Source organism: Lepus europaeus, chromosome 4 (assembly GCF_033115175.1).
Source record: "Lepus europaeus isolate LE1 chromosome 4, mLepTim1.pri, whole genome shotgun sequence".
Classification (NCBI taxonomy): Eukaryota; Metazoa; Chordata; class Mammalia; order Lagomorpha; family Leporidae; genus Lepus; species Lepus europaeus.
In genome coordinates, this window is record NC_084830.1 from 123,353,820 (window position 1) to 123,366,892 (window position 13,073).

Sequence of the window (13,073 nt, forward strand, 5' to 3'; positions counted from 1 at the left end):
CAGGAAGATGCAGGCGGGAGCCAGCACTGGCTCAAACCCACATACCCTCCTAAGACATTCTGAGTGCCTTAACCAGTCGGTGAAACACCTATCCCCATCAATTGACTTTATTTTTTTTTTAAGATTTATTTATTTATTTGAAAGACAGAGTTATAGTGGGAGAGGGAGACAGAGAGGGAGAGGGATCTTCCATCCACTGGTTCACTTCCTAAATGGCTGCAATAGCCAGGGCTGGGCCAGGCTGAAACCAGGAGCCAGGAGCTTCTGGGTTTCCCACATGGATACAGGGGCCCAAGCACTTTGGCCATCCTCTACTGCTTTTCCCAGGCTTTAGCAGGGAGCTGTACTAGAAGTAGAACAGCTGGAGATTGAACCAGTGCCCATACAGTAAGCTGGCCCTGCAGGCAGTGGCTTAATCCACTATGCCACAACACCAGCCCCATCAATTAACTTTTGATGAGGTTACCAAGACAAGTCAATGGAGAAAGGACACTTGGCTTTTTTTTTTTTTTAAGATTTATTTATTTATTTGAAAGTCAGAGTTACACAGAGAGAGGAGAGAGAGAGAGGTCTTCCATCTGCTGGTTCAGTCTCCAATTGGCTGCAAAGGCCGGAGCTGTGCTGATCCAAAGCCGGGAGCTTCTTCCATGTCTCCCACACAGGTACGGGGCCCAAGGACTTGGACCATCTTCTACTGCTTCCCCCAGGCCATAGCAGAGAGCTGGATCGGAAGTGGTGCAGCCAGGACTTGAACCAGTGCCCAAATGAGATGTTGGCACTGCAGGCAGTGGCTTTACCCACTGGACTACAGCGCTGACTCCGAAAGGGCACTTGTCAACAAGTGGTACTGAAACCGCTGGCTACCCACAAGCAAAAGAAATTAAGTTTATTTAACTGGAATAAATTAGCCTAAAGCAGCCTCTATTCTTGAAAAACAAACTGCCCGAAGTGGCCTCCATATGTAGGGAACAACAACCCAGCTTGGTTTACAAACACATTGTAACCTAATATACTCTTGTAGCTAGGCAACCAAGCCTTGGCCAATCACAGGCTGGGGGCTGCTAAATTATACATAAATAACGCAAATGCCACACTGCACCAATCAGGTAACCTGTGTTTCATTTCCTGTCTCTCTAGTTATAAAAGCAGCTCACCACAGTGTTACCCAGGGGCATTCAAAGCTGCCTTCAGTCTGCATTGCAGCAGCCTGGTTCTAGAACCTTTTCCTTGCTCAAGGAAGTGTTTTTTGTTTGTTTGTTTGTTTTTAAATGATTTTAGTTTTTGAAAGGCAGAGTAAGAGAGAGAGAGATTGTCCATCCACTGGTTCACTCCCCAAATGGCTCAAACCAGGGCTGGGTCATGCCGAAGCCAGGAGCTTCTTCTGGGTCTCCCACTTGGGTACAGGGCCTCATGCCCCTGGGCCATCTCCTGCTGCTTTCCCAGGTGCATTAGCAGGGAGCTGGATCAGAAGTGGAGCAGCTGAGACATGAACCAGCACCAGAGGCATAGCTTTAACCAGTCATGCCATAGTACCGGTTCCTCAAGCAAAATTTATTAACTCAGTCATTGAACTGGTCTCAATCTTTGTTTTAATATGTTGGATTCCTCTATCATACTATACAAAAAATTAACCAAAAGTGGGTCAAAGACCTAAATGTAACATCTAAAATAATACCATGTAGGAGTAAATCTTTGTGACCTTGGATTATGTGATGACATCAAAAACATGTGTCACAAAATATAAACTAGGCATCATCACAATTAAAAAATTTTTAACTTCAAAGGACACTATCAGTAAAGCAAAAGACAATTCACAGAATGGAAAAAAATTCCAAACACATTATCAGCTAAGTATATAGAGTAGTATGTAGAATATAGAAAGAATTCTTAAAACTCAGTAATGGAAACCCAATTTTTAAAATGGACAAAGGATCTGAACTTTTCTCCAAAAGAGATAAACAATTAATCAATAGGCACACGCAAAGATGAATAACTTTAGTCATGAGCAAAACGCAAATCAAAATCACAGTGACACACTTCATACCCACTAGGATGGTCATAATAAAAAGGAATAGAAAATAACAAGTATGAGCAAGGGTATAGACAAACTGGAAGCAACATTGCTGGCAGGAACGTAAAAAGGTACGGCAACCTTAGAAAACAGATTGCTAGTTCCTTAAATTTTTAAACAGAGTTATCATTTGTCCCAACAACTCTATTCTTAGTCACAACCCCAAAAGAAACAAAAATATATGTATGCTCCAAAATATGCACACAAACGTTCATCGTAGCATTTGTAATAGACAAACGTCTACCAGCTGATAAATGGATAAATGTAATTGGTCTATCCAAAAGTGGAATATTATTCATCCATAAAAAGAAATGGACTGATACTTCCTACAACACAGATCAATCTTAGAAATGTTATGCAAGTGAAAGAAGCCAGTCACAAATTGAGTGATTCCATTTATGGAATACGTTTATCACACCACTCTCAAAATAGGCAAATCCATAGAGATGTCAACTATTTAGTGGTTGTCTTAAGCTGGGAGTGCATGTCAGGGGGAAATAGGTGGTGCTGCCTAAGTTCTAAAATTGACTGTGATTATGGTTGTACAACCCTCTAAATATATTACACTCACTGTATGTTTTGCATGGGTGGATCATATAGTATGTCAACTCGACTTCAAGAAAGCTGTTACTCTAACATGTTAGCGTTTTTCAGACTACTTTTGGGAAACTCTGGGTATACCAGAAGCAGGAGAGATGCAAAGAAAGCTGGAGATGAAGCAGGAGTTTGGGGACTACGATGCTGCTCCTGCTAGCAGAGGCTGTGGTGAGCAAAGATCAACAGGGGACAGCAGGGGGAACAGAGCGGTAGACACCTCCATACCACTGCACTGCACCAGGAAGCAAGGCCCAAACTAGCCTGTGTGCCCCCTCCGCCTGTCTGCACCTCACCTCCCGGGCTGCCCACCTTGGGGGAATGACTCCCCTGGGGTGGGCAAGGAGACAGGCTTCCTGGTTTAGAGCAAGGGCAGGAAGGGAGTGCAGCTCTCTTTCTACGTGACCTCTTTGCATGGATGATAAAACCAAGGCAGAGGAGGGACTTGGGCAAGGAATTCTCATTTTGCAACAAAACATAAACCCATGGACAAAAGGAACTACAATCCAAGGCCCTCACTTGGCCCTCCCCTAATGGTCATTCACACGCTCAACAACGTGGATGCTTCAAGCGCGATTCAGGGTAGACTAGAGCTATTGCTGTAATGGGAGATGCAGTCAGGGGAGGGAGGGACAACTGTTCATCTCTCACAGCAGGAAGTAAACAGACCTTGCACAGAACAGATAAATCAAGAACCAGCAGTGTAAGCGTATCACGGCGAGATCTGGAGGCCACCACGGGAAGAAAAGGCGAGCGAGAAGCAGCGGCTCCCGGAGGAAGGCGGGCACTGTGGGCTTGTTTTTCACTACGAGTCTTTCAATACTGCCTGATTATTTTCAAGTGCGTGCCTGTGTTGCTTTGGTCCGAATTTCAGCACTGACTTTAAGAAACAACAACCCAAGGACACCTTGCTGGTAGTTCTGACATCTGGCTGGGAACCAGCTCCGGCTGGAGAGGCAGCCTTTGCCGTGGAAGTCCCTTGCTGCCTTTCTCCTGGGAACAGAGGCTGTGTCACCTGAAGCTCCTCTCTGCCCAGGGGATCTGAGGTCAGAGCAGAGGAGTCCCGTCAGCCTCAGCGTGGCCTCCAGGGAAGGCCTCCCTTCCCTGCTGCTTACTGCGGGGCAGAAAAAAGGATCTCAGTGAGGCTCAAGGACTTGTCGGTTCAGTTGCCATTTTACTCAGCTGCTTCCTGTGTTGTCAAGGTTGGGGAGGCTTTTCCGTTGATAACCAAACCAGGCAGCTACCAGCAACTCAGGGCATGGGCCCCAGTCCTCCAGGGAGGGGAGGACTTGCCTCTAAAGGCAGCTTGCTGATTGGGTGGGGCCTGTGACAAATGCCGCATGAGGGACACTCTTGTGTCTTGCAGCTGGGGAGGGGCGCTGCCTCCCAGAGGCACCTGCTGAAGCTCAGAAAGGGAAACTGCTCTATCTGCCGCGGGAACAGACTTCAGGGTGGTCAGCGGACAGGGGCCTGCAGACCTCAGCTTCACCCTTGTGAAACTGCTGGGCCTAAAGACTGACTTATGCACACACACATCACGTTGTCACTCATCAAAAAGCACAGGTCTCCCTGGCTATAAAACATGGAGGCTGGCCTGGCAGCAGTTGTGGACTGCTGCACTGTGCAGGCTGCTGTGGGTAGCTTCTGTAACAGCTGAAGTGCTGGGGTTGTAAAGAGGTCCCTTTTGTTGTCAGTGTGGGGAGGGTACCAAGTATCCCCATCCTGCCACTACGTGCATGTTTTTCTCCTCTCTCGAGTCGGGAGCTGCGGCAGAGCTGGGAGGCTGGCTATGGATGCGATGCATTAGGCATGCTACGACTGTCCATCACGTGCAATAAAAAAGTGTGGCAGGGATAAAAAAGCCAACAGTTAAGAGTCACTGGGCTTGAGCCTCTCTCAGTGTCCTTCCAGCTCCAAAGCAAATGCCTCGGACCAGAGTGGGGTCATTCCAGACAAACAGCTTCGCCAGAGACCACATTTCCCCAACGTGCACCATGCACCCCTGTGCCAAGGTGTGCAGGGTGCCCTAACCTGTCCCAAGACAGCCTTGCTTTGGGTCTTTACCCCCTTGTGAGCTGCCCTCTCCCCTTCTCAAGTCCTACTCACTTACAGAGGTCCAAGTCAAGATAAGCCTCTTTCAAAATGCTTTGTCCAAAGCCCACAACTCCCTTTGCTTTTCTGGATCACTGTGCCACTCGCAGTCCAGACTTCTAATTCTTTACTGCACTACACACTGCTGTATATTTGCTGATTCTTTAGATCATAAACCATGCCAGAGCTAGTTATCTTTCCTGGGCCTGGCCCACAGCACCTAGCACAGAGCTGGGTACCTCCTAGGCACTGCTTGTTGAATTGACACTTCATGATTGGTTTGGTAAATGCATGAACCAATGATCCAAATTCACGTCTTCTGGTTAAAAAATAAAAAACTCTAAAAAATCACAGGTCCTCTAAAGCACTATAACAACATCAGTTTTATTATCATAAGGATCTGAGGGGCCTTCTATACAAAATTCTGTCACACAGTTCCCACCTCAACCGTAAGAAGCAGGTCTCCTCTCTTTTCCATATGGAGGTATCACAGCCTAAGAGGTTGAGGGCTCAGCCCTCATTTTTAACTCTTGCCTCACACCTTGCCAAAATTGGTCCTAAAACATCTATTTTAAAAGCACAAGTTGAAAACAGTTCTCAGGTATCCCTTCACTTAACCCTGAGTTACCGACTGTCTTCCATGAAGGCCCACCCTACAGATTCTCTTTGATCTCAGCTGGGCCTTCTGTGAGGTTAGACAATCGTCTCTTTCATTCCCAGTTGATTTCTGATTCCACCCACAGAGGCAGCTGCTACAAACTCTGAAGTCTCTGGCAGAGTCCTAACCCATCCACCACCTTTGCTTTCTGAGGATGGCCTCAACACCCAGCAGTGACAACAGACAGCCTACGATATGGACATACCAAACACCCAGAGGTTAGAATCCGAGGACCACTGCTCTGCAATGACCTAAGGATGGTGCAAACACAAAACCCATAGGGCTACTGAAGAAGTCACCATGGGGTCTTTCTTGGCCCCTTTCCAAAAGGTTTTAATGACTTCCCTCTCATCGCCCTGCTCATGAAGTGCCTTAAGTCTATCAGCATGCCGGTCAGCCAGTATGCGGCTGCAAGGCATGCTGCCTGAACCCAAGCTTCGCCTTTACAAAACAAGTTCTTCTAAGAATGTGCATCCAATTCATTTTCTCCTCTGTCACCAGGACCCAAGTACTGTGACTTAAATAGCCAGCCTCTAAGTCACATCACACACATCCCTTAGCCTTACAGCCATGGCTAGGAAGCCAATATCCAACCTCTTTGCATCCTGGGACGACGCCCACACCCGCTGACTGAATTCTGCACTGTCTTTGTGCAGACAAGGCAAGAAAGGGGCCTTGGCATAATCTCTGGGTCACAAGATGCCTTTCAGTTTCCTATTGCTTCAATGGTGCACACAAGGCACAGATTCAGCTTAAACTGACACATAATATATAATGAATAAACTGTTCCTTTGGGAACGGAGGGCACCCGTCCAAGAGAGCCACACATGCATTATAGGAGCCTCTTCTTCTCACACTGGGATTTACAGACGTTATCTGATCTGCAGGCAGGTAACAAGGTGCACACACTGCTTTCCACTGCTCAGTTTGCAAAGGCAGAGAGGTCACGGCTGGTTTAAAGGCACAGAGCAAGCCAGGGATAGATCCAGTGTCCTAAGTCCACGGTGTTGCTCTGTGTGCCTGGGGAAGCCAAGCATGCCCTGCACATGTTTGTTTGGTTGCAAAATGCCGAACAGAGGAAGACGTGCTTTCTGAACTCCGAGTGTTGAAACGTGAGCTCTCCCCCTGCGCTTCTGCTCAGCTGATCCTCTCCCCACTGCCTGCTTACTCACGTTCTCCCCACCTCCGCATGCCACTCAAGGGCACCTCCTACCCGAAGCCCTCACTGCCACCACGTCTTGTCACCTTCCCTTTCTCTGCCCTTGGTAGGTAAACCTAAAGCTGGGTTTATTGGTGACAGAGACCAACTCCCTTTGAAACAGCAACATTTAGGGAAGCTCTGGAAGTGGAGGGGTTGGTAAGAGCTATGCATGTGAACCGAACCCTTAATGATTATATAAGAAATATATAAACAGACCTGAATGCTTGCCTCGTTCAAACGGTCCCCATTCAATAGGAGCATCCAGAGGCAGAGCGGCTCCTCCCCAGCACGGCCCGCTCCACCCCCTCTGGCTACCTCCACTGCCAATGCAGGCTGTCCTTTGGGGCCTAGACGTGGCCCTGCTCAAAATGACAAGGCCAAAGGCCTTTCACAAAAGCTCCAGTGGGGTGACTGATGTCTGGCTTCGTCAACTACCAGTGAGTGAATAATTAATACTTGCCAGGAAAGAAACAGACTCATTGTTAGGGTGGCCACATGGAGGCTACAAAAGGCCATTTTGTGAAGCTCCTGGTGGGACCCCGGGGCCCACAGTGGCCAGAACAAGCCTCTCGGAGTGTGTAGGCTGAGCCTCCAACATGGGGACTGGAGTCCTGCACTGTTCTCCAGGAGTGCTGCTCCCCATGTTAATGAGCTTCTTGTCTATGCATCACCTAATTCGGCTTTCCAGTCAATGGCAGCAGCGGAGGCCCACTCCGCACCCAAGGGGGCATGATTTATCAGAGGGGACGTGCAGTGTTCTCCTGGGGCCCTTCACCAGACTTCACACTCATGGCTACATCTTGCTTGGGGCCTGTCTCTGATTTAACTAACACTCTCCAAACCCTCCTGGATTGTATACCCCATTCTTGGCCTAGTGCCTAAAGCAAGCTTTTCCTTTTCCATTTTCCAGCAGGGAATGAACAAGACAGCCTTGGGTGCCTACAGAACCGGTCACAACTGGTCAGGAAATATAATAAAGAAGCTTAGTGAGCAGAGAGCTAATGCCCCCAGCCAGAGGCTCAGAGTACAGAAGTGGCTAGAGGCACTGGCTTTGTAAGCAATAACACACTCTTCTTTTGGCCTAATAACCGCCCTGGCAGATGGCAGCTGGTGCCAATGAGTAACTCTCTATGCAAAAGTTTCACATCCCACAGGTGGGCAGTGGGTGCTCAACAAATCTCTCTGGGGACCATGACCCCTGACCATTTACACACACACACACGCACACACGCACGTGTTCTCACTCCTACAGTATTCCTACCCTCAGGGACCAAAGCTATCCTTGCTGAACACAGAGCTGACAGCTGCAAAATGCTGTCATTTCAAGGAACTCTCCCTCCAAAGAGCTCCCAGCTCCCCAGCCCTATGTCCAGCTCACAGTTCAGAACTGCACCATTTGAGCCATCAAATATTTTGACTTGAAGTTTGTGTCTTATTAAAATGCATCCCATCTTCTGTTTCTGGTCAAATGACTTCCAAAGCATCTGCTTGGCATCGAATGGGGAATTCATTTGTACACAGCTCTTTCAGATAAACACTCACTGGCTCCCTTCCAGAAAACCATGTTTGACACTGGAGAATGGGGTGTGGCAGTGCTGAATGGATGTAGGAGTCAGAGAAGGGTCTGATGGTGGAGAAAAACTCCATGGCCTTCAACAACCTGCCCATGGACATGGACCTAGATTCTGACCTCTCAGGGTTGCTGGCACCAGTACTAATAGGGCCCACATCCAGGAGACATGTGAGACACACTGCCTTGATGAGGATGCTGGTAGGAGGTGGAAAATTGGAGCACAGAAAGCAGCATTCTCCTAATCTGCCCTTCCTATCTACACCGGGGGAAGATCCCTGCCCCGCTCTGGGCCTAGCTGGGAGGATGGCTGATGTCTCATCAGCACCTGAGTGTTTCCATGTGCTGTGGAAAGGAGGCTGGCATAGATCAAAATCAGATTCCCTGGGCCGGGCAGGGCACCTCGTGCAGTCACGGTGTCCTTGCCAGCTGGGGGTCCTCTGTATAGAGAACTGTATCTCCCTGTACATGTAGGTGGCTATATCTTTGCGGGGGTAGTAGAGCTGGTCTGAGAACCGGTGAGCATAACAGACAGGGACACATCTTTCCGGTTCCTCAGAGCATAAGAAAATCCAGCCTTTCTCCCACGAGCCAGCCCACTCGCCCCTTCCCCCACCTCCTCCCAGCCCGCAGACACCGGGGGAGAGTGATGCCAGAGCAGGCCCCAAGCTTCAAAGCAGGTCCGATGCGCCTCCTCCCTCACCAACGCCCTCCACCCCCAACATCGCCGCTGCGTCCCTCGCCCCACCCCTCTCACGTTCACCGCAAGGCTCTGTGTGCCCCAGGCGAATGCCAGGCGGGCCCAGGCTGCTCTCGCTGGCCTGGGGGAGGTGATGGTGGCCGCGGCGGTAGAGGCGGCGGCCGGGGCTCTGCAGTACCTGGGCGCTGAGACGTGGCTGCAGCCCGGCTCGCGGCCGCGGCAGGTGTCTCCGATCTCTGGGATTAGCGCCGCCTCTTCCCGGGCCCGCGGCTCGGGCCCAGGCCGCGCACCTGCTGCTGCTGCTGCGGCCGCCGCCACCGCCGCCGCCGCCGCGCCCTAGCTCCGCGTTGTGCCAGCGCCTCTCGGCAGAGGGTCAGCGCCATGAGGCCCACAGTGGGCCGGAAGGCGAAAGGGGCGCCCAGGCCCTGAGCCTGAAGCTGCGGGGGCTCCCAGGCCGCGCTAGGTGGGGCGCCCCCCGCGGGCTGGGAAAGGGACGCCAGCGGCTCGCGCATCCTCCCGGCTGCATCCCGGTCCCCAGCAGCATCCCGGCCCCCCGTCGGCTCCGAGGCCTGAGAGCGCCGCTTACCTGGGTCTGTGGCAGGTCCAGGGGAGGGGCCCGAGGCTACCGCAGGGCCCCGCGCCGGGGCGCAGGATGCTCTGCCGGCCTCGGCTCCGCTGGCTGCCTCGCTCGGCCCGCCCTCGGTCCCGCCCCTCGAAGGCCCCGGCTCCTCCCCCGCCGCGAGGCCCTGCCCCTCCGCCGCCGCCGCTGTCACACAAAGAGCAGGAAATGGCTGCGGCTAGGGGCTCCTGAGGCGCCCACTGTGCGGCCAGCGCAGCTCTGGCCCGCACGGCAGGCTCAGGGGGCCGCTCAGAGCCCAGGGCTCCCGCCCCGGGGCCGCGGATCGCCCTGCTCCGGTGTTGGAAATGGGAGGGAGGACTTCGCATTGCCCCCAACGCCAGGAACGCGCACCTGCTGCGCCAGGGACTGCCCGCACGTGTCTCTCAAGTGCTCATTGGTAAAAGACACGGTTGCTGCCCTCGTGGGGCTTATCGTCTATCGGGAGCGCCGGGCATCAGTCACCCTGGCCCGTGTCCAGGTCCAGCCGCGAGCAGTTCAGTGAGGACGGGAGCCCGGTGATGTGATAGAGGCTATGGGCGGGGGACTGGCTGGACCCGGCTCCCTAGTATCGCTCCTTGCTGGAGTATGGCGTCTTTGCTTCTCAGTCCCGTGGAGCTGCCGTCGCTTTAGCAAGCGCTCGCCTCAACTTCACCCAGGAAGCGTTGCCTCATGGTCAGAACGGGTGACAGGGAGCTCTTCCCAGGAAGCCAGTGGGGGGACTGGGAGGACCGACATCTCTCTCTTCAAGGCTTCTGTACCTGCTGTTTGGGGCTCTGCAAAGAGATAGTGCTCATTGGGATGCCGCGTGGTGGAGCCTTGAGACCAGGCTGAAGGGAAGCTGCAAAAAATCCGAGCCGGCGGACACCTGAGCAAGGCCTCTCCACTCTGCTCCCAGGCTACTTTCAGCAAGGAGAGCTGCACCGCACCCCTCCAAGGACAAGTCGGGTGCCTCGTCTGGGACCTTGTGGAGTGCATACAGATGGAACCGAAGGCACACAGTCTGTCACAAGGAACCTCTCTGAAATGCTTGCTAGGGCCCACCATGTATATGGTTCTCTGCCGTTCTGCTGTTTTTAAGATGTATTTAATTATTTGCAAGTTAGAGCTGCAGAGGGGTGGGGGTGTCTTTCTTCTGCTAGTTCCCTCCCCATATGACCCCGACAGATAGGACTGGGCCAATTGGAAGCCAGGAGCCAGGAATTTCATTCAGTTCTCCCTTGTGGATACAGGGGCCCAAGCACTTAGGCCATCTTCTGCTGCTTTCCCCAGGCCATTAGCAGGGAGTTAGATCAGAAGTGGAGCAGCCAGGACATGAACCAGCACCCAAATGGGATACTGGCATTACAGGCGGCAGCTTTACCCGCTACACCACAACACCAGCCCCTCTGCTGTTCCTCTTAAGAGCTGTTTAGGGAGAAGCTGTGTTATTCATCTCTCAGGAAAGGACTTTGAAGCCTCTGTTCTCGCTGATCTCCCCTCATTTCCCAAATGCTCAGAAGTCCCCATCCTGCATAGTGGCATGTTACAACACTCAGTCTAATTGAAATTGCTATTCCTGAAAGGATCACTTACATATGTTATGTATGCACATGCACATACAGGTACCGTTCTGTCCCTGGTGTCATATGAGGAAGCGTGGGAGTGTCTTTGGAGGATGCCTGCAAAAATGGAACTCAGTTTTCTTTTTCTGTGTGTGTAATTTTTCATTTTCCACTGTGTTTTTTTAAAAAAGAATTATTTGTTTACTTGAAAGGGAGAGCATCAGAGAAGAGTTAGAGGAATCTTCCACCTGCTTGTTCACTCCCCAAATGGCCACAACAGCCAGGTCTAGGTCAGGCCATAGCCAGGAGTCAGGACCCAAAACTCCATCCTGGCCTCTCACATGGGTGACAATGACCCAAGTACTTGGGTCACTTTTTTTTTTATTTTTTAATTTTTTTTGACAGGCAGAGTGGACAGTGAGAGAGAGAGACAGAGAGAAAGGTCTTCTTTTTGCCTTTGGTTCACCCTCCAATGGCCGCTGCGGCCGGCGCACCGTGCTGATCTGATGGCAGGAGCCAGGTGCTTATCCTGGTCTCCCATGGGGTGCAGGGCCAAGCACTTGGGCCACCCTCCACTGCACTCCCTGGCCACAGCAGAGAGCTGGCCTGGAAGAGGGGCAACTGGGACAGAATCCGGCACCCCGACCGGGACTAGAACCCGGGGTGCTGGCGCCGCAAGGCGGAGGATTAGCCTAGTGAGCCGCGGTGCCGGCCTTGGGTCACTTTTTGCTGCCTTAGCAGAGAGCTGGATTGGACATTTGGTAGCCAGGACTCCAACCAGCACTCTGATATGGGACAGGATGCTGGATTGGCAAGCAGTGGCTTAATCCACTGTTCCACAGGAATGGCCCCTCCACTGTGATCTTGAGATCTTGAATGCTGGTGATGACAAATAACAAAAAGAATCCCAATAAATCAAATTTTATTCTAAAGGGCATGTGATTTGGATATTGCAGTTTTCTGGAAGACATAGTTCTTCCTGTTCTTTGTCTTTACAAAAAGAGACCATTACTTACATATTTGGTTAAATGTTGGGCAAAAATAATCACTGGGTCTCTGAGTTCTGTTTGTTTAAAAAGGAAGAAGCATTATGGTCTTCTGAGGCCACTGTGTTGGAAATTCAGAGGGTTGTCTTTTGGTCCTAGTTTTGCAACTAACAGAAGAATGGTCTTAGGCAAGTAATTTCACCCCATTGTTTCACCATCCAAAAAAATGGAGTCGGCTGGATACATTCCCACATCCTTCTAAATGTGGGCGATCACGTGTGTTAAAGAGCATGTCCCTGTCGGCCGTAAAGCAACTCAGTGGCTCCCCACGGCAAGCGTCTTCATGACCTGGCATCTGCCTCTGCCGGCTCTTTGATGCCAACCAGCTTGCTATGCTGTAGCTTTAAGGAACCTCTCAGTTCCCCAAATTTGCTATGTTCTCTCTTGCATTTGACCTTTGCACAAGCCTGGCTTCCCACTTGGAACACTGTTCTCCCTTGCCCTCCCCGCTTCCACACTTTCTTCTAGTGTACCTGCGGAACTTCTGTTCATCCTTCTGGTATCCCTGTAGCTGTCACTTCCTCTAAGATCGCTCTGTGTCTGGGGTGGGTTGGGATTAGATGTCCACATTCCACAGCTCCCTGGGCATCCTTTGTCATCGCACGGATTATTCTGTTGTAATTGTCTACAGGCTTGCCTGCATCCCCCCAGTAGACCATAAAATGTAAGAGAGCAGGCATATATGCCTGTCTTGTTCTCATTGTCTCCTCAAAGCCTGGTACCTAACAGGAATTTAATAAAAGTGGATTGAAGTGCTGGCGTTGCTCCAGTAACCCATAAGGGCACTGGTTCTTGTTCCATCTGCTCCACTTCTGATCCAGCTCCCTTTTAATGCACCTGAGAAAGCAGTGGAAGATGGCCCAAGTCCTAGAACCCCCACACCCAAGTGGAAACCAAGCTCCTGGATCCTGGCTTTGCGGCCATTTGGGGAGTGAACCAGTGGATGGGAGATTTCTCTTTCCCTGTCTCCCTCTGTAATTCT

General features: G+C 51.1%; 1 protein-coding gene across 2 annotated transcripts in view; it reads right to left on the reverse strand.

Annotated features, from left to right (window-relative positions):
- CYFIP2 (cytoplasmic FMR1 interacting protein 2) overlaps nucleotides 1–9,556 on the reverse strand; it is a 129,496-nt gene extending 119,940 nt beyond the window's left edge. For both annotated transcript variants that reach the window (XM_062188771.1, XM_062188770.1), the window contains exon 1: nucleotides 9,472–9,556. The gene's annotated coding sequence lies outside the window, so the exon portion shown is untranslated. The remainder of the gene's footprint in view (nucleotides 1–9,471) is intronic.
- Nucleotides 9,557–13,073: the final 3,517 nt, after the last annotated feature.